Source organism: Esox lucius, chromosome 12 (assembly GCF_011004845.1).
Source record: "Esox lucius isolate fEsoLuc1 chromosome 12, fEsoLuc1.pri, whole genome shotgun sequence".
Classification (NCBI taxonomy): Eukaryota; Metazoa; Chordata; class Actinopteri; order Esociformes; family Esocidae; genus Esox; species Esox lucius.
The window spans coordinates 4,292,591-4,315,697 of NC_047580.1; the positions used below are offsets into that span (position 1 = coordinate 4,292,591).

Sequence of the window (23,107 nt, forward strand, 5' to 3'; positions counted from 1 at the left end):
ACGTTTTTTCTTTCATTCTTGAATGACACTGATACAATAACTATCAAGGCGACGATAACTGAATTTTTCGTCAAGTGAAAAGACGAGAGAATTGACGAAACCACTCCTCTTTTACTGGCCAAAGTGTTTTTATCTAGTCTATATTACCCCAAAATCCACCAGAAATAGTTGTAATATAAACAGTTTTATTTTAGGCTTACTATAACGTAGCTACTGAAGGTTGTAGCCAGTGAAGTTTTTGGCTATCCTTACCCAAAAAGCATGCACGGATGCTTACTTCAAAAATCCACCAGAACATTCAATCAGTAAGAAACATTTGCTCTTCTTGGCTGGCTCTGCTTACGCGGTCTGGCAAAATTGCTATAAACTTGCATACTGTAAATGTGTCCACGTGTAACAACTATACTGACCCGCCCTGATTCCTCAACCAGGGGCACTACAGAATACAATTCAATTAGCTAATTTCAAAATGATGCTTTCTCCAACAGTGCTGATTATTTTTTTGTACCTGTCTCATTTCTCATGATGAACAAAAAATTATCTAATCATGAATCGCAAATTCAACTGAATTGTCCTTTGCCATAAGGTGTCTAATACACGCCTCCCTATAATCTTTTCAGGAATAAGAGATAACTTGCAAAATGGCGGACAAAATGCTGATTACTGTACAATATTCAGCTCCGGAAAAAAATTAAGAGACCACCTGTTTCTTTCCTTGCCAAAAATTTTAAAAAGGAAACTTTTGAGTGAGGACCAGAGGCGTTCAATTTGCAGTGGTCTCTTCATTTTAACCATTCAGTTCTTCACTCAAAACCTTCCTTTTCACCTTTTTTTTTAGAAAGGAAAGAAAAAGATGCAGTGGTCTAATTTGTTCCAGAGCTGTATGTATGCACAATGTGCATGTGTGTAATTCTTTATTGGAACAATACCATATGCACTGCATATACATTGTGCATCCAGATACCACTCCATACAGTGAGGGATTTTTTATGTTTTGATCCCCTGCTGATTTTGTACGTTTGCCCACTGAGAAATAATTTATCAGTCTATAATATTAATGGTAGGTTTATTTGAACAGTGAGAGACAGAATAACAACAAAGAAATCCAGAAAAACACATGTCAAAAATTGTATGAATTGATTTGCATTTTAATGAGTGAAATAAGTATTCGACCCCTCTGCAAAACGACTTAGTACTTGGTGGCAAAACCCCAAAACCCTTGTTGGCAATCACAGAGGTCAGACTTTTCTTGTAGTTGGCCACCAGGTTTGCACACATCTCATGAGGGATTTTGTCACAGTCCTCTTTGCAGATCTTCTCCAAGTCATTAAGGTTTCAAGGCTGACGTTTGGCAACTCAGCTCCCTCCACAGATTTTCTATGGGATTTAGGTCTGGAGACTGGCTAGGCCACTCCAGGACCTTAATGTGCTTCTTCTTGAGCCATTCCTTTGTTGCCTTGGCCGTGTGTTTTGGGTCATTGTTTTGCTGGAATAGCCATCCACGACCCATTTTCAATGCCCTGGCTGAGGGAAGGAGGTTCTCACCCAAGATTTGACGATACATGGCCCCGTCCATCGTCCATTTGATGCGGTGAAGTTGTCCTGTCCCCTTAGCAGAAAAAAATCCCCAAAGCATAATGTTTCCACCTCCATGTTTGACGGTGGGGATGGTGTTTTTGGGGTCATAGTCAGCATTCCTACTCCTCCAAACACGGCGAGTTGAGTTGATGCCAAAGAGCTTGAATTTGGTCTCATCTGACCACAACACTTTCACCCAGTTCTCCTCTGAATCATTCAGATGTTCATTGGCAAACTTCAGACGGGCCTGTACATGTGCTTCTTGAGCGGGGGAACTTGCGGGCGCTGCAGGATATCAGTCCTTCATGGCGTAGTGTGTTACCAATTGTTTTCTTGGTGCCTATGGTCCCAGCTGCCTTGAGATCATTGAAACTCCACGAGGTGAGATCTTGCATGGAGCCCCAGACAGAGGGAGATGGACAGTTCTTTTGTGTTTCTTCCATTTGCAAATAATCACACCAACTGTTGTGACCTTCTCACCAAGAGGCTTGGGGATGGTCTTGTAGCCCATTCCAGCCTTGTGAAGTCTACAATCTTGTCCCTGACATCCTTGGACAGCTCTTTGGCCATGGTGGAGAGTTTGGAATCTGATTGATAGATTTGATAGATGATTGAGAGGGGATCAAATACTTTTTTTACTCATTAAAATGCAAATCAATTCATAAACTTTGAGGGTTACTCAGCAGATGCCCTGTTTATTCTTCCTGTTGTTTATTTTTCGGCCCTAAATTTTTGCAATTCTTCTCTACTTCTCACACTATTCCCTATTTGTTTTTTGAAATACTTCTCAATGGTGTGTACTATATTTTTATTCCTGTTGTTTTTATTTTGTTTCATCCAAAGATGTTTTTGTCTCTTTCATACAGTTTCTACTTTGTTCTACTTCCTGTCGTTTTTATTCTGTTTCATTGCTTCATACACATTTTTACTTTTTTTGTATGGTTTCTACAGTGTTCTACGGTAGAAATAATTGTTTAATAATTATCTGCTTCCCTCTATGTTCATTGTCCTTCGGCTCATACATCTCCCCTTATAGTGTGATCCGGTAGAATATGTTGAACAATGACATCTACGTTGTCTATAATAAAATGCTTTAAAAAAACATCTTGCCCTCAATGTATATCTGACACAGCTAAAAATACCATTCACTCGCATACATACATTTGAAACAATAACCCATAGACATAGCACTGTCTTATAACTGCCACTTTCAGTGCTTATCTGCTTGGGCAGTAATCTGTTGGCTCAGAGGTCTATATGACCACACACATGTGGACACAAATATCCCTTATCTGAATATTTTCTTATACTCAACATATTGATACTCTATGGCAGTACTTTGTATATACTCAATATGCTTCTGTCTTTCTCTTTGACACATACACAGGCACTCACACATCCTAGACAGTGGACTGTTGAGTCAGAGGTCTATATGACTATTAAGATATACAGTGGGAGTGTACCCTACCAGACCATTTTCCTATACTCACCATATTGGAGGACCCCATTCATTGTTGCTATGCAACTATATATATTTTTTTAATTTTGTAATCTCTTTTCAGGATTAGTCAATTGCTTTCTAATAATAATAACAGATATTATTTGGGGGATGCCTTTCAAGACACTCAAGGACATCTTACATGAAGAATGGGCCTACAAACAGTGAAGTGCAATACATAAAGACATAAGATTAGTGCATTAAATGATTTTAAACAGATGTCAAAGAACCAGATAAAAAGGAGCGATAACATGGGGAGGGAAGGTTGGGAAGAGGATATGGACCCTGTGTCAAAAGGTTTAGAAGAGAAGGATGGGAAGAGGATAAAATAATGGTTGTGTAGGGACTGAAGAGGAGTTAAGAGCTAAAGATTATATGCAACCTGAAAGAGGTGGGTTTTGAGAGTTTTTTAAAATGTGATGATAGTATCTGCATGGCGTGTGTGGAGGGAGTGAGTTCCAGAGCCTGGGTGCCAAGCAGCTGAAGGAGACCAACAGAGGAGGAGTGGGAGGGGGCATAGGTTGGGAGAAGGTCAGAGAACTAGGTGGAAGCCATGTTGTGGAGGGCTATGTATGTCAGAGTTTTCTGAAGTTAATGCGGTGTTGCACAGGCAGCCAGTGAAATTTGATGAGGATTGGTATGATATGCTCTGTTGAGTTGGTGCCTGTGAGAGTTCTGGACCAGTTGTAGTGGGTTCATGAGTTTGTTGGGGATACCGGAGAAGAGAGTGATGCAGTAGTCTGCGGGGGAAGTGACGAAGACGTGGATGACAGTTTCAGTGTCAGAGTGTGAAAGTGAGGGTCGTAGTTGGGAGATGTTACAGAGGTGAAAATATGCTGTCCAGGTGGGTGGTGGTTTGTATGTGCAATTTAATGAGAGGATATTGTCCAGGGTGACACCAAGGCTTTTGATCGTTGTTGACAGAAGGACCAGTACACCACTAATGGCAATGCTGGAGTCGTGCTGTTTGGCAAGTGTATGTGGAGCTGATGAGTATGACCTCAATCTTGTCGCTGTTAAGTTTGAGAAGGTTCATACTCATCCAGGTCTGAATATCTTGAAGGCAGTTGATGGGGGGCTGTGGGTTTGGTACGGAGGTAGAGCTGGATGTCAACAGCAAAAGGGGACAATGTGATAAATGGTGAAGAGTAATGGACCTAGCACCAACCCCTGGGGTACGTCATGAGACAGACGTACATGCTGATTTGTGATTTTTTTACTTGCACCAATTGTTGATGGTCAGAGAGGTAAGAGGAAATACCAGGAAAGTGCAACACCTGTGACACCAACAGCAGCTGGACGTTCCATGAGGATTGGATGGGAGATTGTAAAGGCTTCATTAAGGTCGAAGAGGATGAGGATAGGGAGCACGCCTGAGTCGGCTGCATGAAGTAGGACATTGGTGATTTTGACTAGGGCTTTTGATTTTGACTAAGGCCCTTTAAAACAGCTTGCACCCCAGGCCGACGTCACCATGCTATGCCAGTGATTGGAGTTGAGATGGTTTTGCTGTTGGACGGCCACAACCCTCTCCAATGTTTTCAAAAGGTAGGAAAGATTGGAGATGGGACGGTCGTTATTCATAAAATCTGGGGAAGCATTCTTTTTTTTTTTAAGGATGGGGGTCACAGCAGCAATCTTCAAACTGAAAGGTACTACTCCAGTGGTGAGAGAGGGGTTAATTACGCCAGCGAGTAGGGGGGACATGGAGGGAAGGCCTACTTTAACAAGGCTGGTGGGGAGAGGGTCAAGTTGATAGGTGGAGGATTCAGATATGGAGATCAGTTCAGTGAAATTTCAGTAGGCAGGGTGAAGTCAGTGAGGCATGTGGAGTAGACTGGGCCTGTTGATGTATTCATCCAGGACAGGTTGTCAGCAGGTGTATTTAGAGGTGGTAATTGTTGATGGATGTTGTGGACGTTGTTTGATTTTGTCATTGAAAAAGTCTAAGACATGTTTGCACAGTTTGGGGGAGGGGTCGTCAGGGAGGTTGTCAAGGAGGTTGAAGTAAATGTTTGCCTGGGGAAAAGAGGACTTTTGTGTTTTGCCTGAGAATGGTGTCAGAGTATTAGGATGTTCTTGCAGATGAGAGGGCGGTTGTATAGTTTAACAGGTGTTCTTTGCACTTTTGAAAGTGGGTTTCTAGTCCTGATTTCTTGTAGGCTCGTCCAAGGGCACTGTGAGAAAGGACTCGGCTAAGAGTTAATCAGACTCAGGAGGTCAGTGGGGTTTATGCTTTTTACATTTCTAAATGTGATGGCACAGTAGACTAGTTGCTTGGGAAGGGGAGCAGGGATTTTAAACAAGACAGTTTTGTGATTGGAAATGTTGTAGGGTGGAGGGGAGCAGACTAAGTCTAAAGTGTGACCTCTGTTGTGAATAAGTAAGGTGACATTTTGAATGATGTCTAAACTGTCGAGTAAGGAGATAAAATCGGCACCGAAGATACAGCTGACAATTCTAAACTGTAGAATAAATGTTCACATAATTGCAATTTGAAATTAAGGAGAGACAAATTGACAGCCTTAACCAACCATAGAAATATAAGTCCTAGATGGTAAGTAAATAGTACTGTAGTTCCTATTCAAGTCAGGACTGGTAGCCATTTATAGTTCTACCCATTTTAAACAGTCATATTGGTTCAACAACTCTTTTAAAGGCAAAGCCATCCATGGATTATGTTGAATAGTCACAATGAAACAAGTGGTTTTTATGTCTGGATCATGCTGCCCAAATTCTAAACTTCCCAACTGTAGGTTGCTGTAATAAATGTTCTTATTTTCCTCTCAGGCCTTTACAGTCTTGGGTAAAAAAGTCTTCAGCCACATTACGACCATGCATAAATCTAGCCCTGCATAAACACACACACACAAGCACTGGCACTTGGCAGTAGGAGCACTATTTTACACATATATCTCATCTACTGCAGAGACATTAGTTGTTTGAAACCCAAACTCAAATCAATGAAATAGCAGAAACAACAAGACATTCTGCTACATCGCATTAGTTATTTCCTTTTTTTTAAAGGAGAGTGGACACATACTGCATACATATTTTCACTATTATAACTGAGAATTGGAATGAAATGGACATATTGGTAAAGGGTGGACCTGTGGAACACAATAGGAGCAGGAGGGACTGGAGGGGAGGAGCCTCTCACAGCCTCCCCATGGACATAAAACCCTGCCTGGGTCATATTCCCCCAGGTCTGCTGAGGAGGAATCAGTCATGTTGCTGATCTAGGTCCTGCCTGATGAGTCCATCCACCAGGTTTTGTCTCAACCTATTTTTGTCTTATCCTCTTAAAACTCACTTATGAAAATGTAACTGGCATTTGGTTACATTTACTGTTCAATTGAGGGAGCAGACTTTTTGCATCTATAACCACTGAGACCCTTTTATTTGTTGACAAAAAATATTTTCTTTCCTAAATCATCTCCTCATGATGCTGGCCACCTCTGGTAAAATTGCCTACATCCTCAGTTGAACAGGTCATGTGATTCTACACCTTTTGTATAATGGCCTTTTTTTGCCTAAATCTTTTTTGCCTAAGTCAAAAGACAGTGTGACTTAGGCAATTTTACAAGCTTTTCTAAATGGCAGTCGCTTCAAGAAGAACAAAAATCTATCACTCCATCACTGTTATTTCCATGATTAAGGGCTTGTCCCCAATTGGTAAGTGATGAGGTTAATTATAATATAGGCTAGGCTATAAATATTGTGTAGTTATTTTGTATTTTTATTCAGTCTTTTTAGTCAGCATTTTAGTACATTAAAGCTAGCATTTAGCTAGCTGCATTTAGCTAGCTACATGGACTCTATTCTAGTCTTTTCAAACAATATTTCATCTAGAGTTTTTGTCTCATGTTGTCCACATTACAGGATCTAATTCAGAAATATTTGAATATTTTAATCTAACAGCTACAAACTATGTTTATAAATAAACATTTTTACAAAGGATCCTCTTTACTCTTGTGTTTTTATGTAATGAAAATCTGACTTGAACATTACATTAGTAATCTTAACATAATTTGACAGGTATTATAGTATGTCTGTTGTGCAGTCTGTAGATGCAGCTTGTGCACCCCTGGAATCCCTGATGTAGCTTGATACAAATGACCACAAGGCAATATTTTTTTTTTTATGATCACACGTTTGTGACCGTACACCTCAAAGGATTGAAATGTGTTTCCTTTTTGGTAGGAGATTCACTTGATATTTCTGACACCGATCAGGCCTCATCACTTCTTTGACAATTTGCCACATTAATGGGCATCAGTCAAGAACCCAGCAAAGAAAAGCTAGAGGGAGAAGTGAGGAAATGCACATGGCATGCCTCCTCAGCATTATGTTTAGTATGTTAGTAAATGCTTTATTCAGTGTGTTTACATGCAGTTTAAAAAAAAAACATTATATTCAGGTTAAGGCAATAACCGGATTTCTCAAACGCTTTGTAAACACCTTTACCCCGGTGAATCTGGGCACTCAGATTAAATATTAAGTTGTTACATTTTACTAATTTAGTGATTGGTCTGTGTAATTTTTCACATAGCTCATCCAGAAGAAAAATCGTTGTACATTACTGCTGTGCATGTAAACACACTGATTGTTGACAGAGTTGAAGGTTAAAAATTGCCCAAGTCACAAAGTCATGTTCAAAAATTTGCTTAAGTAATTTATTCCTCTTATTTTGCATAATTGACAGACATTGGTATTAGCATGTCAATAGTCATCTAATGTCATAACATTTTTGAATGAAATGACTAATACATATTAAATATTAATAAATATTTTCAGTATTCAGTTCATTGTTTTGTGTTTTCTGAAATTATTTTAGTAAGGTGACGAAATCCTCCTGCAGAGTGTTTTGGACCTGATAATCTGAATGTTTTGAACAAGCCACTCTTCAGAGTCTGGCCCGTGTCTACATGTGTTTCTTCCTAGGTTCCTGCCTTTGATGGGAGTTATTTTTACAGTTTCACATGCATCTAAATTGTTTGGTCTTTGGGGTTTTATGCTGGATATCTGTATCTTTATAAAATAAATGTAACTGATTAATTGCTAGAGATGACACAGATTATGCCATGATCCACACAACTCAAAAAAAAGATAAACAGAGAGGCCTCTGCGAAGAGAAGCACACAGCAGTACAGTACTCTATATGTCAGCAGCAGAATGCTTGGAGAGAGATGCTAGCTGCAACACATGGAAACCACCATTAATATTGCAACACAAAAAGTGAAGAGTGGTGAGATGAGAAGTTGAAGTATGTTTTGAACTGCTTAATGAATTATAACTAATTTGTGCAATGCAGCAAACTTGTATGTCTTGCGTTTTTCTACTTAGATCTTAAATATTACATGGCTTCTAAAAATGACTGGAATAAAGTTGGTTGAATAAGTTAGGGGCTGGACTGTGCCAGGCAGGCAGGCAGGCAGGGTATTTGGATATTGAAGGCATGGGCAGTTGGTTCTGTATGGGTTATTTTTTGTGGACAGAGGAGGAGGAGGAAGAAGATGAAGAAAAATAGGAGTGCACAATGTTCTATTATTGATTGAGCAGAGTATGATGGGCCACTCTCTCTCAGCCAGTCTGATTAACAGCCGGAGAATGGATGCATGCAGAAACTCTATACGTCATTGCAGTCCAACAATCCACACAGAGCTCTCTGGGTTTCAGAACTATCTAGATAGTTTTGACAGGTATAAAAAAAAGTTATGTTGGTGATTTTATTCTTGGTGATGTTACAACACAAGTTCCAATGTCCTGTGAAATGACCAGCTGATAGCAAACATACAGAGCCATGAAATGAACACACCTTTATGCTGATTAGCATTCAATGCATCCAAACAGCTTTTGATATTTAGGGTCAACAACTTGCATCTCTGCTTTCACTGGACATCTTCATAGACAGAAAAAGCACAACCCAGAGGGCATCATTGATTGCTTATCAGCGGCTATGGAGGAGAGAGCTAAATATTATTTTCTATGTATTTTGAAGCTGCTGTAAAAAAAATCTACCAATTTCAGGCACTGTAAAATGCATCTTAATAACTATCCATGAAGATTAGCAGCTGCTGAATATTCATTTGGCTACTGCTGCCCCTTTTTTTCTTGCACTGTCCCAAATGTTTATCTTACATATCAAAGCCCTGATAAGCTTCCCCGAAGTCAATCATTCTCTACATAGCATGAATAGCACCCAATTATCTCTGCACAGTTTTGTGTGTGTGACTGTGTGTCTAAGACGAAAAGACAAGCAATGCAGACATTTCCTTCACTAAACTATATTGAGAGTGAGAGAAATGTATCATTTGCTTGTGCTTGATGTTTGTGAAGGCATTCCAGTGACACACATACTGGTTCTTGTTCCAATATGGACTGAATGATCTTCTGTACATAACAACAAGGCCTTTATGAGGCATCTACGTGAACATGAAGACTGAGGAGAACTGAGGTAGAAAGAAAGAAATAGGTCTGGGAACCCATTGTACATCAGCGGTACCATGGAACATGTCAAACCAGTCAAATTACTAGCTTGAGCAGGGCTCCAAATGTGCTAACTAGATCAGAGTCGTACATGTAATAGCATGTGAGGATGGCTGGGAAACTGCTGATTCTAACCCTATCAAAATATGCCAATGCAGGCAAATTCTGTGGATAGAACACACTTCTGGCAAAGCAGAATTTTGTTCTTCCTCCAGGTTGTCTTCCATTTTCTGCAATGTTGCAAACTAGCACACAAAACAACTCTGCAAAATTCGTCCTACCCAGTCAAAATATGAAAAAACATCAACCTGCCTAGCACGTAGCATCAAAGGGCATGTGGCGGAAGGGTTCGAAATGTCACATCCACTCAAAACATAGCCTTTGGAATCCAGCAGTCTACTCTTGACCGATTGACTAATACAACATTTTCAGTCCTCCAAGGCAGGTGTGTCAATTACGTGATTTTGGAGTAATGGTTACACAAAACACCCTTCCCTAAATTTCACTCTTTTTCCATCATAGTGGTGACTGCTTGTCCTGTTTTTCTTTCTTTTTACTTTTCCATCTTGATGTGATTGCAGCTCCATTCAATCTCATTGTGTCTCTCTTACTCAACTTGCTCAATCTCTTTCTCTCTCTCTCTCTGGATTAAACTCCTAATGTCAGGCTTGTTTCAAGTGACATCCAGAGCCGTGATGTGACAGCTGTTCAGCACTTCCTGTTGCTTTATTTCTAGCCTCTGTGCGATGTTAAGTGTTTAGGGTAATGCATTACAAAGTAACATGTTACAGTATTGATATAACTTTTTTGTGGTTATGACAAAAATAATGGAGTATGATTCAAATTTTTGTAATAATTTTACAGTAACTGATCAAAGATTTTTCTTGTTTATTGCACAGCGCCCTTGGTTGGGAGTGCCTAGGAACTAAATATTCTACGGCTACCGCTGCTTCCCACATGACGTCATGAAGTTTACACAATTTGAGCACCAGGAAACGTGTGTACTGTGTGCCTGCATATGCTGTTCATACTAGCTATCTTTCTAGTCACATGGCAAAAAATACATTCAAAGGAAGTAAAACACAAACTCTCTAAGGCAGAGGTTGTAAAGTTGTAATTGAAATGAGAAAGGGTGCCATGTGGAATTTTTTTATTTACTTAAGATTGCTAGCCATGCCAACTTGTCATGTGAAATGTGATCGTGTCCCACGATTTTGTAGAATGGCAGCAGGAGAATTGGCACCCCTACTCTGCAGCCCAAACTTGACCTTATATATTATAGTGCTGGTTAAGGACAATACTGAGATTCATAAGTTTTCGGCCACTACAGACACAATCACCAAATACCTTTTAGCCTGCAACAGGTTTTGATATCCAACCACATTGTCAGGGCACATTGCTATCGTGAAAGTAAAATTGTATGTGTATTGATAGTTATCAGGGGACTTGGTGGGCAAACCAAATTCTCTTTCCATTGCCCTCCATCGGTAACTCCTACAAGTTATCGACAACTTTTTCTAGTTATACTTCACAATCCCAGATAGTTGCAGTTCCATTGGATGCGATAACCACATATATATTGTATTTGCAATCATATCTACATGTAATCATTGTAATGAGTGACATGGTCTGTTTTCGTCTGCACCGATGCAACCAACTCCAACGGCCTAGATAACGTGAGGCTAGCTAAACCTCTCTTGTTAAACATAAAACGTTAGCTAAGTTAATAACAAAGTCAATACAGAAGAAAATCGCACAAATCCAACTTTCCCCGCAGCAACCCAGGCTGTCAGTGGTGGGTCATTTAAACAGTAGGAATACATTTATATTATTACCGGTACATTTGTCACACGATTCTGTGTTGTACTGGCTGGTGATGGAGGAGTATGGATTAAGTGAGAGGGAAGTGGGGCCTACAGTCGCACTGGGTAATGTTCCGCATTGGTTGTTTCTAAAGCCAGGGGTGGATGTCAGTTTGTTAGAGGGAAGGAAGGAGTGGGACGAGGGGTGCATGGGTCGGGGTGCATAGGTATGTTGGTGAGTGCGTGTAGGAAGGAGGGGGTGGGTGTACCGGTACCGTTAGGACGGGAAGAAATTAAAACGTTGATATAGGGGGTAGGTGTTGACTGTTGGCAGAGGAAGTGGGATGGTAGCAGGAAGGGGAGAGGGTATTATGGGGTGCAGCGGACAGTGAGGGTCAAGTTGAGGAATGTAGGAGAGAAGAGGTGATGTGGTGTTGACTACGGTTAGGGCATACAGGACTGAACGTCTCATTGAAGGTGATAGGTAAGCATGAAACAGGGCTGTGTGATGGGTGTAAAGTGGAGGAAACAATTGAACATGTGTTGATGTATTGTGAACAGTATGATGTTGAGAGGGAAAGGTTGTATGAGAAGGTTATAGGGGAGGGTAGGAAGTGGGATGTAGAAGGGTTGCTGCGGGGCGGGAAGGAGAGTGGGATGGTAGCTAAGACTGTATGTCTATTTCTCAGGGCTACAAGTATGAGCAGGAAGATATAAGAAAGGCAGGCCATGTGCAGCCTCACACTCCGGTACAGTAGGTATATGCACCTTCAATGGATGCGTTCAGCCATTATTTTAAGAGAAGAAGAAGAATAAGTTGTCAACAAGGTCTTTGAATGTCCAGGAGCAGATGAGGGAGAAAACAGTGTGCTTGTTCAGCAGATACGTAATATGGATGAAGAGATGTATTTAGAATATGTTAGGATGTCATTGCAAGTCACCATGTTTTAACAATATTTTGTCCGGCAGGCTGTCGGAGTAACCAAGTGACTGAAAACTATGAAGAGCTGCACTAGGAAACAAATTAAAATATGATAAACAGCGCCCTCAATACTTGTCTGAACACCCACCCTTTCCTCCAGCTTCAGTTTGATTGACAGTGGTTTCTCATCCTTATTCACATGGAAGCACATGCAACGGCGAATAGCTATCATCAATCTAGACAGTGAAACTGATATTCTACCATTATTGACCCAGCAATTTGCAATGACAACAGCACAGGTAAGAAACCTCATGAAAGCTATGTAGTTATGTGTTTGAAGTACAAGTTGTCAATACACTTTCATTTATTTTTTGTGAATTTTACAGATGAGCTAAGTTCCCAGCTGAGTGTAGCCTAGTCAACGTTAGCTTAGACTGTTCTAGAAGAGTGGGAGAAGCTGTCAAACAGTGCGTCCTTGGAGTGTATATCAAAAAGTTATTCTTATAACTGCAACTCACATTTTTCATATATGTTACATTCAAGTTAGATAATGAGTGAAGTTCTGTATAATAATATGAAAAATAGAACAACCAATTGTGAAAAAAAGTGCATACTCAGAGTTCGATGTCCTTAACATTGCTCATGTTAGCTAAGGATTTCTGGTTGCTAGCTACAGACAGGCCCCAGTGCTACAACAAGCCTGTTGGATTTCCATGGGCGGGCACATTTATCCTACTTTCCAATATCGATTAGTAACTTCTTCAAGGGGATGGAAAGCAAATAATTTTTGCATGCATGACTGACTAAGGCTAAATAATAGCAAAATACAGCTGTCAATCAAATTCGCAAGCTTTCACTAACTACAGTAATTACACATTCTTTGTTTTCACATCACTTAATAAACCACATCTTCAATCTCATTTGCAGATCAAGGTAAGCTAGATTTCCAACTAATTAGTAAAATACAGTATCAGGCTTCATCGACAATGTAAATGTCTCTGTAAAACCAAAACACTATTATATAGGCAAAAGACGCACTATACCAAGTTTCAAGGTTTATGTGTCAAATGCCATGAACAAAATATTATGGGTCCTTAAAAGGATTGTATTCCCTCGATTTTGCGCCTGTGTCCTGCCCCCCAAGCCGTGACACATAGCAGCAGTTTAAAAAGAGTAATGTAAACTAGCAGCAATATTGGTAGTAGTATTGAATATTATAGATATGGCAATAATATACATAAAAATGAAAACTACCATCAGTTTTTGAAAAGGTAGGATGGGAAGTATGAACAGTATGGTAGAAATAGTGAGCATTATTAATACATTTGAGTGTAATATGCTTATGAATGGTACATGCAAAGGAATATTCTAATGCCAATTAAAAGTACCTGAAAGGACATCAGAGCATCTGGAAAGTGTGTGTGTTATTAGTATTATCATGGATCAGTGTTGCTGGTTGAGGAGCCTTATGGCCTGAGGGAAAAGAGTCTGGAAGTGTGTGCCCAGATGCTCCAGTATTGTTTACCAGACGGCAGCAGTGTGAACAGCCTGGGTAGCTGTAGTCTTTGATGATGTTCCATGCTTTCCTAAGGTATCGTCTATGGTAGATGCCTTGCATGGGGTGGAGATGGCACCTGATAATGCGCTCCGCAGAATTTACCACCCTCTGGAGGGACTTGAGGTCTGCAGCAGAGCAAATGCCGTACCATGCAGTAACGCAGCCTGAGAGGATGCTTTCAATGGTGCACCTGTAGATGTTGGTGAGAGTTTACAGACATGGCAAATCTTTTGACTCTCCTCAGGAAGTATAGTCGTTTTTGGGCAGTTTTCACTGCTGAGTTCGCTTAAATTCTGAGACTCTCCACTTCAGCTCCATCGATGTGTATGGGGGCATGATCTCCCCTCTGCCACTTCCTGACGTCCATGATCATCTCTTTAGTCTTGCAGACGTTGAGAGAGAGGTCGTTGTCTTGGCACCATGTAGCCAGTTTCTTTATGTCCTCTCTATTAGCGGTCTCATCATTGTCGGAGGTGAGACCCAGGATGTCAGTGTCGTCTGCGAATTTGAGGATGATGTTGGAGCAGTGCGTAGCCACGCAATCATTCGTGAACAGGGGGTACAGATGGGGACTGAGTACACAGCCCTGTGGTGCTCCAGTTCTCAGGGTCAGTGCAGAGGAGGTGAGGTTGCATATTCTCAGCACCTGGGGTCTGCCCATCAGGAAGTCCAAGATCCAATTGCAAAGGGAGTCCCAGGGTCCCAGGGCGATGGCATCGTCCGTAGATCTATTGCAGCAGTATGCAAATTGAAGGGATCCAAGGTGTCAGGAAGGGTGGAACAGATGTGAGTTCTGACCAGCCGCTCGAAGCACTTCATGATGATGGAGGTCAGTGCTACAGGGTGGTAGTCATTCAGGCAGGTGATGGAAGGTTTCTTTGGTATAGGGACAATGGTGATCTGATTGAAGCAGGAGGGGACTACAGACAGAGAGAGGGAGAGGTTGCATACCATACAGCCAATAATAATTTGAGACGTTTAGGCTACTGCTGGTTCTTTTCACAACAGACCTAGCAGAACCCCATATTATCCGCCAACAGCAATGAAATATCTTCTTGTACCGAGGAATAATTTAATGAAGTTGTCAATGTTTTGTGATTAGCGACATAAAATGTTAGCTAGTGTGTTATTAATTAGCATATCTGAAATTTCAATGAAAATATTTTCAGCTAGTTGCTTATCGATGTAGCAAAGAAATTAGACCCCCTATTATCAGCCACTGTCCCCAATTATTGGCCACTTTACAATTTGTTGATTTATATTTAGTTCATATTAGTGTTGCAAATGACAGAATATAGTCTCTTCTTTCTACTAGAAACTCTTAGCTACTTTCTTGCCTTCCTGAATAGAAAAAAAAGACTGATACACTTATATTTCATGATGTCTGGTCTGTCGCGCAAGTCGAATTTCACCATACTTAACTTGTCTTGTACTACTCCAATCAAAATCTGTGCAGATGCAGAGCATTGTAGTATAGGTCTAAAACCCTGTCACTCAAAGTTGGTTTATATATATTCAAAAAATATATGTTTTACATAATTCCAATGTAAGGAATGCTGCACCAATGTTGACTCGTTTTTTACCTTGCTTGTCTTTTTTGTGCTCAGCCTGACTCACCAGTCTTTTGCGTCTTTGCTGTTTTTGTAGTGTATGTGTAGTAGACAAGGGAGGAATTGGCAGTTTTTCGTTCCTGGTCTCTAGCTGCCATTATAGTTTCATACAGTAATCAAACTTCACTCCCTATGGTGTACTTAGGCTATATACTGTATATCATCCAGGTGCATATACAATGCACATTCACAAAATAAGCCAAGGAGGAAGGCATGCCTCGCAGAAGGTGATTGGCTGGAACAGGATTGGCTGGAAAAACAGGATTGGATCCAAAAGCCAAAAATTGTCATACCACTGGCACTGAGCTGTCTGTGTTGCTAAACAACTCTCAGAGGGCATTATTAGCTTACACAACGTGTTCATAGGGGACAAAACTTGTTTTTTCCTGAAAGAATCCTACATATTGTACCTTTAATGTGCATACCATATAACTGGAATGGGAGTGGGAATCAAAGGCTTGTTGTAGTGCAATGCAATTAACAGTCCTCACAGGGCAGACTTTCCATTTCCTGTATTAATCTCGCTCCGTCCTCCAAGTAAAAGTATATTACCTAACGTTTAGTTACAAAATGTTCTATTGCTTGTTAAGTACATCGACTCGAAAACATGTTTCTCATCTAAAAAGGGATGTGTATCATTTATTTTGTCTTTACTTACCAGCTGGGGGTTTGAATTTGTTGAATGCATTCTACAAAGCTGTTAAAAAAAATCCCAAGCAGTGCCACTAAAAAAAAATGTAATTTATGAGTCTTTCAGCTTTTTTCGTTACGTCAATGATGCCATCTGTTTTGAGTTTGAAAACAGATGAGAGGACTTTTATAAGCTATTTTTACATCAGAATTTTTTACACAGACAGTTTTTGAAGTAACATGTTGGCGCAAAATCTGAAGCACCGCAAATAGCTAGCGATCTACAGAGGTCGTTTGGGCAACAAATAGGTTTTACAGACTGGTGAAATCTTTTTGAGAAAACCAATATACAGTGTATCAATCAGTAAGGTGTTGGACAACCACGAGCGACCAGAACAGCTTCAATTTTCCTTGGCATAGATTTTACTAGTCTTTGGAATTATATTGGAGGGATTGAACAGCATTCTTCTAAAAGATATTCCCTCATTTGACGTTTTGATCGTGGTGGTGGAGACATTTGGTCCAAAATCTCCCGTAGGTGTTCAATTGGGTTGAGATCTGGTGACTGTGAAAGACATATTTTACGATACACATACTTTTCATACTCATCAAACCATTCTTTGACCCCTCGTGCCTTGTGGATGGGGGCAATGTCATCCTGGAAAAGACCCAATAATGAAGCCTCTTTCAAAGTCACTTAGATCTTTCTCTTGCCATCTTGATCCAAAACCCATGTCAACTGGGCCTGCTAAGCCACACAGCATGATATATTTTTGATTTTGTAATTGTATCATACACCTGTGTGGAAGCATCTGCATTCGTAATGTTCTTCCACTCAGTTATTCAGGTTTTGTTTTTTATGTAGAGTTTTTACTGATGAACAGAATACAATTTATTTTATTAGTTTTAATCAATATATAGGTAATTTCCCTCAATTGCAATGGCAACACATCAAAAAAGGGAGAGATTAAGTTAATTTACAGGAACATTATTTATCAAATGTAATGCTAATTTGGGTCAATAAGGCACTGTAAAAATTGAGGTTGAATCCCACAAATCATCAGTTAATATTCAGGCAATAAACCTTAACTGCTGCTATAACATCCTTTTGGCAGTCCAAGAGGTCTTGAACTTTGGCAGAATCATTGCTACAGAAATATGTTGGGGAATTTACATTCCAAAGTGCTTCAGGAGAACCTCCTGAATGGGTCTGAGGAGTGGCAGGCACATCTTGCAAGACACTTCTATCTTGTTAAATTTAGCTTGTAGCAAAAAGCTTACTGGCAACAGGAAACCCATTTCCAAAAAAAGCAATTCCTTCAGAACTCAATGTAAACTGTGCTTTGGATTAGAACCGTCATTATGTTACTGGAATTTGAATTAATTACATACAGAACCAGTCAAAAGTTTGGACACATCTACTCAATCACGGGTATTTCTTTATTTTTACTATTTTCCACATTGTAGAATAATAGTGAAGACATCAAAATTAAGAAAAATACTTCAATCCAAAAAGTGTTAAACAGATACAAAATACATGTCATATTGTAGATTCATCAAAGTACCTACCCTTTGCCATGATGACAGATTTGCTCACTCTTTGTATTCTGTCAACCAGCTTAGTAGTAGTCACCTGGAATGCAAATCAATTAACAGGTATGCCTTCTTAAAAGTGGAAATTTGTGGAATTTATTTTATTCTTAATGCGTTAAGGTGGACATACTGAGTGTGACAAGGTAGGTTAGGTGTACAGACCATCATTAGTCCATAGTACTGCAAGAACAGAGCTTAGTGCAGTCACAAAAACCATCAAGCACTATGATGAAACTGGCTCTTACGAGAAGAGAGTCAGTTTGAGTGGGTGAACGAATGATTGATTTCCGCATGCGGGGTTCCCACTATAAATCATGAAGGAGGAAGTGTGTTGGTGTGTGGGTGCTTTGCTGGTGACAAAGTCTGTGATTTATTTAGAATTCAAGGTGCACAGAACCAGCATGGCTACCACAGGATTCTTCAGCAATACGCCATCCAATCTGGTTTGCGCATAGTGGGACTATCATTTAGTTTTCAACAGAACAATGAAACACAACAAAACTCACCTCCTGGCGGTCTAAGGACTATTCGACCAAGGAGAGGGAGGGAGTGCGGCATCAGATGGCCAGGTCACAATCACCCAACCTCAAACTAATTGAGGTGGTCTGGGATAAGTTGGACCACAGGGTGAAGGAAAAGCAGCCAACAAGTGCTCAGCATATGTAGGAACTCCTTTAATACTTTTGGAAAAGCATTCCAAATGACTACCTTATGAAGCTGGCAGAGTTTCTACTTGAAGAATCTAAAATATAAATGTATTTTGATTTGTTCAATACTTTTTGGTTACTACATGATTCCATATGTTATTTCATAGTTTTGATGTCTTCACTATTTTTCTACAATGCAGAAAATAGTAAAAATAAAGAAATAACCTGAATGAGCATCCAACCTTTTGATTGGAACTATATATGAATGTACAATACTCAGATTGTCACCTTGATATACTTCAGATGTGTTCCTTATCTCATCCTCTCCTTTTCTTGAAAGACATACTGTATGTAATCCTCTCCACAGCATGTAAGTCAAGGTACCAACATGTTTGATTCAGCCAGATCTTCAGCAGCCAAGGTTGACCAACCAGTTTTATTCCACATGGCCTGGCATTTGGCAATGACTGAACGCAACAACCTTTTGCAGCTGTCATTATTACCTTCTGCCAGGTCAATTATTCATTGCAATGAGGTTCAGCCAATGACACAAACACAACATTGATGCTGAGGGAGGTGATAATCTAGGTCAGTGACTCAAAATGTTTCTATTCCAGAGACCACCTAATAAATTTATAAGCTTTTGAGGACCACAATTTGAGTCAGAGAATTGTTTTATATAAAATATCTTGTTGCTCAAAGTTAGATACAAATGTTTTTTTTAAATGTATGACAATTTAAGGAATAATAAAACTAATTATATTAAAGAAATCACAGACCACAGGTTTAGCTACAGTATTATCATCTAACATAAGGGAATATACTGTATGTCTTGGTGCTCAAACTGCTCTGTTGAATCTTCTGTATCTAGGTGTGCTGCATCCACTGCTTCTGGTTCTGCTTAAAAGTTTTGATGTAGTCTGATCCACAGTCAGATGTGGTTGATAACCCTTTTACCCTGAACGCACAATGAATTACATCAAGGTTCCCCTTCAAGTACATCAAAACTGTGGAATCCACTCAACATTCTACAAGAAAGTTCTGCAGATCTTCTCTTCAGGATATCTTCATCTGTCCAGTAGGCTGTGATGCCTATGTGAATTTTTCTAAGAGCTGTCCAACAATCAGCGATGGTGGCAACATAGCTGATTTATCGAAGTGCACAATATTCCTGATCTTTTTGATATTCAAGCCATTCAAAACAACAATGAACAGCTTTTTTGTCCTTACCTGGAAGAACATAACCACTCAAACACAGATATCATTACCAAAGGTAAAAGTGCTCAGAAAGTGATTTTTGGTTGCTTTCAGTTCTACTGTTGCTCCTCCCTAGGAAAACTATAGGAATCATAAATATAGACAATAAACTAGACATTACCATTTTTGGTTGAAATTTGACAGTGGCTGGACCTGTGGCCACATTTGTGGTAATAATAAAAAGTTTCCATTGAATTAAAATGTGAACGCTTTAGCAGCTAAATTGAGGTTGTCTGAAAGGTCAGTTTTATTAATTCTAACTTTAATAGGATTGGAATTACTCCCACACTGCATTCTAGAGCATGTTGTGTTTATCCTAACAGTAAGTCCAAAATAAAAACCTCAGATGGAGATGGAGCCTAAGCTACAGTATAATATACAGGGATAAGAAATTGTACATGTTCGTAAGATTTTAAATCAGTCTTAATCGTGTATTATTTCCAGCGATGAAGAGATTGAAGTCTTATGGTATGGTAGGGTAAAGTGGAGTCAATTTCTAAACACTTCTTACATGGGTAGACTTGAAAAAATTGAAAGTTTGGTTCAAATCAAAAGGGATGTGGTCAAATAAAGATTAAATTGATTCACCCCATAGTGAGACCATTGCGCACTCCAGCACACACACACACACAAACATAGGGGACCATTAGTTCTGTCTCTCCATGATATATATTTGTGTCTGTGGAAGTCTAAGGCATGCATGGCTCTGGCTGTAATTTATGATGTTAGCAGAGTGGACGTAGGATGAGTGGTTGTAAATTATTCTAATCTGGAACGCCCCTTACAGCTCTCTGCTTCCTCCACATGACTTTATAAATTGGCAGGACTATTGTCAGTGTGTGGGTGTGTAGGGTGTAAAAGGGTTTGTGCTGCTAAATGTACACTTGAATTTAATTTTCTGAATTTACAATCAGAAAATCCAATCACGTGACGAGTCTGAATGACTGGGTTCTGATTTTGCTAGGAAGACCTGATGACACATCGTTGTCTTATTTAATACATTCAATGATTTGCTTTCTATATTTTCACTTCCCACCTTAATTTGAATGTGTACAGTCCGTTATCTGTCATTTGCCAATTCAGCAAGCAACTGATCAAATAGTTAGCTGAACCACTAAACAAGATACTGTGTCTTTGGGTAATTCAATTTAATCGCAACATTGTATAATTTATCAATTATTAACCCTCCACCAAAATTTTAAAGGAGAAATGGCTTGCATTCGCAGATTTCCTTGTACTGAAGCTCGATGCAGGAAAAGTAGGATGACAGCCATTCTCTAGATATTTGTATGTATTTTAATGCACATTTCATATTCACATTAAAGTATAATTTTTTTTAACAATGAACCATTTCAATGGTGACTAGTGTGGCTAAGGGCAGACATGGCTCAACATTTCACATACCTTAATGCTTGAATATGTGTGTGACAAGCTTTGCCACATTCTCAATAATATTATAATAAAGATCCTTATGTTTCTAAGTATGTAATTTTACGGTATTTTACAGTATTTATTTGTTTTTGTTTACATTTATTATGGTGCTCAAGTTGCTGGCTACAGGCCTGGCACCAGGACGAAATGACTGAGGGCAGTTAAAAATGGCGTGGGGGATCATCTTTTTTTGGCTATTTTTCGATAGGGTATTTTAAACTAAAACTGGGGGGGCAGAAAATACAATTCAGGGAGCTAAGCCCACTCATGCCACCTCATGGTGCCAGGCCTGGTTGGCCTAGTATTTCATACATTATGAATCTAAACTGTTCTCTTGTTGAATTTATGTACAACAGCGCTTCCAATAAAGTTGGGATACTCTGTAAAGTGCAAATAAAAACAGAATGCAAAGATGTGCAAATAATATATCCCTATTTAATTGAAAATAGTACAACCCCATTTCCCAAAAAGGTGAGACGCTGCACAAAATGCAAATAAAAACAGAATGCAATGATGTGAAAATTATTCATCCCTATATTTACTTGAAAATAGTACAAGGACAACATATCAAATTAAATGTATTGCCATTCTTCCTTGATATAGGATTTCAGCTGCTCAACACTTTGGGGTCTCCTTTGTTGTATTTTTTGTTCATAATGCACCAAATGTTTTCAATGGGTGACAGGTCTGGACTGCAGACAGGCCAGTTTAGACTCTTTTACTATGCCATGCTGTTGTAAAAAGTGCAGAATGTTGTTTGACAATGTCTTGTTGAAATATGCAAGGCCTTCCCTGAAAAAGATGTCATCTGAATGGCAGCATATGTTGCTCCAAAACCTGTATATATTGTTCAGCATTAATGGTGCCTTCACAGATTTGCAAGTCACCTATGCCTTGTGCACTAATGCACTCCCATACCATCACGGATATTGGCTTTTGAACTGTGTGTTAATAAGAAGCCACATGGTCCCTCTTGTCTTTAGTCCAGAGGGCACAGTGTGTCCATGATTCCCAAAAATAATTGTGATTTTTCAGACCACAGGACAGTTTTCGACTTCGCCTCAGTCCATCTTAAATGAGCTCATGCCCAGAGAAGGAAGTAGCGGTTCTGGATTTTAATTATGTATGTTTCCTTCTTTGCATGGTAGAGTTTTGTATTACATTTGTGGATGCAGCGACATACTGTATTCACAGACAATGGTTTTCAGAAGTGTTCCTGAGCCCATGCCCGTGATTTCCACTACAATGAATCAATCACATTTATTTATAAAGCCCTTTTTACATCAGCAGTTGTCACAAAGTGTTTTACAAAACACCTGGCCTTAAACCCCAAGGGGCCACAATAGTGTTGAATTACAGTGGCTAGGAAAAACTCCCTACGAATGCCAACATTTTGAAAGAAACCTCAGAGGGTGACCAGTTCTCTTCTGGCTGTGCCAGGTGAAAATATTAAGATTACAATTGTAATAATTAATAAATGCATGTGGGCTGAGTCTAGAGTCTATTTAAAGATATCGGGTGAGCCTACAGAATCGTTTCGGCTTTTAATGCATTGCTGTCTGATGGCCCAATGATCACGGCCATCCACTATTGGTTTTCAGTTTTGTCCCTTGAAACAGAGATTTCTCCGGATTCTCTGAATCTTTTAATGATATTATGTACCGTAGATGATGGGATCCCCAAATTCTTTGCAATTATACATGGAGAAACGTTATTCTTAAATTGTTGCACTATTTGTCCGCGCAGTCTTTCTCAGAGTGGTGAACCCCTCCCCATCCTCACTTCTCACAGACCCATCCTCACTGTAATGACCTTTTAATCACTGATCATGTTACTGATCTGTTGCCAATTCACTTAATTAGTTGTGTGATATTCTACCAGCTTTATTTTTTGCATTAAAAAACTGTTCCAGTCCTTTGTTGCCCCAGTCCCAACTTTTTGGAAACAATATAAGTGGGAATATATTTTCAAGAAACAATAAAATTTTTAAATAACATCTATTTTAACATTTGATATGTTGTCTTTGTACCATTTTCTATTGAATATAGTGTAAATGATTAGCACACCACTGCATTCTGTTTTTCTTAAAAGT

The 23,107-nt window shown here is 39.5% G+C and overlaps 1 protein-coding gene across 5 annotated transcripts in view; it reads right to left on the reverse strand.

Moving 5' to 3' along the window:
• The window catches only part of bsna (bassoon presynaptic cytomatrix protein a), a 211,151-nt gene that overhangs the window by 78,882 nt on the left and 109,162 nt on the right, over nt 1–23,107 (reverse strand). The gene's annotated exons all lie outside the window — the stretch shown is intronic.